Below are 4235 nucleotides of genomic sequence, written 5' to 3' on the forward strand. Positions count from 1 at the left end.
AGTGAGGGTCCTGAAGTCATATTCAGAACTTGGGAATGGAATTACCCCAAAGCTCATATCATATCCTGCTTACATCTAAGACATTCCAAAAGAGAAACGATAGGCTTTACATACCTATACCAAAAACATACCAAGAGAAGCTTCACATACCTCTTGTGAGTTACTTTTTATTCTGTTCGCCTCATCGTCCTTTGAACCTATTCAACATAAAAGTAATACGAATATTAACCACTCTTAGCTTTCCATCATCTTAGGTTGTACCTTAGCATTCTTGGAATCTATTTCCTTGCCCGTCTCTTCGACTAGTTCTTTAATTAGGTAAGGCATTAATGAAAATTGGGCAACACCTCCCCTATAATGTGCCCTATCCGAATTTCCAATTCCACTCCTAATACCTACAGCCAACCAACAATGACAACCTGAAACATATACACAAGCAATTCACACCAACATTACACAATACAAACCCCAAACAACTCACTCAAAACTGTCAAAAGGTGAATTCTGGACAGCTTACTGTTTTACCTTATCACTTCGTTTCGAAGGGGTAATTGAGGGAAATAGGATTTATGTCCTCCATGAAAGTTATAGACATGTGTTGTAGGGTCGCATACAATTTCGAATCAACCCTATATCAATTATGTACAAAATGATATGCCCAAAATACCAACAGTAGTCTGTGTAAGATTTCCAAAACCAAAATCTGGGTTGTACCTCCTCTACACTTCATCACCATTTTTCGAGAAGATAAATTCAAAAATGGATTTTAAAGGATAAATGAAAGTTATATAACTATGAAACACCTTTCCAAAACATATTGAATCACATGAAATGAAGCTGTACACAAGAAGTTATACCAATATTACTAACAACTGTCCCTTCCAAAAATGGGTTTGTTACCTAGTTTTTAACGTTTTCTCTCTTTGTTCTTTCAACTTTATCTCAAGTTCCAAGCTGAAGAATTAATTCCGTATACATCATAAGATACATATACACACCTCCACGTGGTTGAGAAACACGGTAGATAATTAATTCACGGAGGAAAATTGGAAAACTTACCTTTAATTATCCAAACCCATGGCTGCCTTTCTCTCACGTTTCTCTCTTATTTTGGTTGCTGGAGTTGCAGCTCCAAATAGAATAAAACTGACTTAATAGTCATCCAAACACATATATATACCCCTATTTAGAAGGTGACACGTGGAAGCCCCTTAGGGGTGACATATGGCAGCCCCTAGGATACCACCTAGGTTCATGCGGCCTATCACACGCCACCATGTGGTAGCGGGGTCCACCCCTCAAGCAAGTAGGTGAGTCACCTGCTTGCTTGTCACCTGCTTGCTTCACCTTCATAAGTTCGAAAACTAGTTTTTGCTCCCTCTCGTAGGTTCGTCATCTCACCTTATTTTAAGAGCCTATGTCACCCATGCTATGCAGGCTTGGTATGTCCTCCAGTAGCTCAAGTATATAAGAGTTTTACATTAATAACTTACGTAGGTAAATCGAGTCCTATGACTCATTACTTGACCTTGAATTCCCTCCGGATTCTTATGACTCCATTTCCAACCTTCTCTACTATGGGGTATCACATTCTCCCTTCCTTAGAGTCATTAGATAGTATCGTAGCATATCCGGCTCATATGATAATGTCTAAGGAACTTATGAGACATTCCGCATTTAAAAGTGTGGGGTGTAACATCCTTCCCCCCTTTAGAACATTCGTCCCCGAATATTAAACAAAACTTTCCTTAGCACCTTATACAAATTGTAGGGAGATTCTTTTATTGTTTCCATAACACCTACTTCTATCCAAGTACTTAATATATGAATTTCAGGAGTTGGGGTTACTTGTTGACGTAGGGAATATGTGTGAATACCTGTGTTTCATGTTCTCTTCAGTTTCCTCGGTCATTCTCTTTCTGGTTTTGGTTTTTCCACCGTATCTTGATGGAAGGCACGCCTTTAGTCTACAATCTTCTCGTTTGCCGATCTAAGATAGCAATAGGTTTTTCCTCATAGGATTCCAACTCCTAGACCTCATTTATGGAATATACCCCGGGTGGTTCATTAGTATCTTTGCGAAGCATTCCTATCTGAGGTACTGAGCGTATAGTTTCCAAATGAGGTGGTAAGCTCAACTTACCATCCACGTTGCCCACCTTATGAATAACTTGATACAGTCTAACATATTCTAGGTTAAGTTTCCTTTTCTAGGTGACCCTGTTATAAACATCGAATCATCAGTTTGAACTCTGTATGTCGATGTCGATTATCTGTATATCATTCCTGCCGACTCTGGGCTTTTAGTCAATAGCTTGCTTAATCATGTCGGGGCTTTTTTAGCTTAGTCTTTCTAACATCTACCCATCCAATAGGGGACTTACACATCTTACTCTACCATTTTTGTACGGAGTCATTGGGATACCAGAGTGGTAACTATTATGGTAGTTAAACTCAATAAGTGGTGGACGATCATCTCAGTTACTCTTAAAGCCAACCATATAATAGTATGCTCAGTCGATTCAACAGCTCAAGGAAAAATGCAGTACGAAGACCTATCTGTGCTCTCGAGCTTTTCTTGGACTGATCTTTAGACGTTAATCATAATTGAAGTCCCTCTATCTGAGATATTAGCAGGCGAAACCTCACGGAACCTTATTACCTCCTTGTCTTATAACTTCACCTAGTTCCAACTACATAGGTGGTTTTGTTTGAAAGAAAATGAGCTGATTTGTTAGCCTACTCGCAATAACCCATATAGCACCCTACTCTTATAGAGTATAAAATACATTCATAATGACATTGATAATTTGGGAACCATTAGCCTCAAATAGTCCTTCTCGACTCTTTTCAGAACTTTAACTGGCATTTGATCTTTTGGGTCCTTCTTCCCCTCTTTTTTTCCAATCCTTAGGGTTGGCTACCGAATAATGTTGCAGTCCCCTCATATAATGTCTCTCATAGTCGTTCTTTGCTTTGTCTAACATGATCTGGTATAATTTTGAAGGAATTTTGACATATAAGCTCGTTATCCTATAGTAACTAGTTAGTTCTGCCAATTTTACTTAGACCCTTTCACAATTTCCCTTACCCCCACTTGTAATCCTCTAGATACATTATCTTGTGTCATTCTTTACATTTACAAGAATATGAGAGGGTACAAGAAGTATCCTAGTGTTACCTCAGTAGTCCTTATGTTTTACCCTGCCTTTTTCTCCCTTATCCTACACTCGATGTCGGGGTAGATCTTTGGTCCACTCGTGGCCATGTCTTACTCCACCCATAGCACTAATTCCATCTTGGTAATTTGGCTTAACCTATCTTTGTATCTCTTGATAGTTAATTGCAACTTAGGATCCCTTGCCTAGGAAAATAGCTGTGGGGACTCCGTAAGGTCCTACCACTCTTTTATTCTATAATTTATACCTTTTCGGTGGAGTAGGTAACCTTTTATCGAAGGAGAAGGGACTAATATCATTAATCCACAAGTAACATTTCCTCCAGATTCATCTGGCGCTGGAGTGCTAAGTGAGTCTTGTAGTCCTGGTCATATTGTGGAATTTTTGACCTTGGGTATTGCTTCCTGTCATTCGTAAATTACATCAGATGGTACCCTTACCTTTTGGGTTTTTCTTTTTCACCCTCAGAGTTGGCTACCAAGTGGTATCGAAATTCCCTCGCCCACTGGCCCATATAGTCATTCTGCGGTTTTCCTCTCACTAACTAGTTCTATGTTGAAGAGTTGTGGCATTTGAGTGCGTCGTCAATTAGCAGTTAGCTAATCCTTCTTGTATTGCTTAAATCCTTTTTACAATACCCCCTACGTAATGTATAGTACTCTAGGAACATAATCTTGTGTCATTTCTCCGCCGCTAGTTTAGATTCTTCCATCTCACGCGATCATACCAGCACTAGCGCATTAAGTTCCATCAAAATTTCGAAATTAAGCGTGCTGGGGTGAGAGTAATACTGGGATGGGTGACCTCTCTGGGAAGTCTTCATGTTGCGTTTCATTGTAATCCTTGCCATAATGTGTGGGGCACTCAACTTAGCTCCAGATTTACCTCAGCGTTGTCTCGCGAATCTTTATGTTTTGCCCTGTCCTTTCGTCTGTTATCTTGCATCCAGTATCGGAGTAGACCTTTAGCTCCACTATCCTCTATTCACTTTGTGTTCTCCTTATTTTTTACCACAAGAGGCTTTCTATTCCTTTTTCTTTGGTTATTTATCTATCG

General features: G+C 39.5%; 1 pseudogene; it reads left to right on the plus strand.

The window, feature by feature from the left end:
* Positions 1–3892: 3892 nt before the first annotated feature.
* Positions 3893–4012, plus strand: LOC129878028 (5S ribosomal RNA; annotated as a pseudogene).
* The last annotated feature ends 223 nt before the right edge of the window (positions 4013–4235 follow it).

The sequence above is a fragment of the Solanum dulcamara genome, chromosome 12, assembly GCF_947179165.1.
Source record: "Solanum dulcamara chromosome 12, daSolDulc1.2, whole genome shotgun sequence".
Classification (NCBI taxonomy): domain Eukaryota; kingdom Viridiplantae; phylum Streptophyta; class Magnoliopsida; order Solanales; family Solanaceae; genus Solanum; species Solanum dulcamara.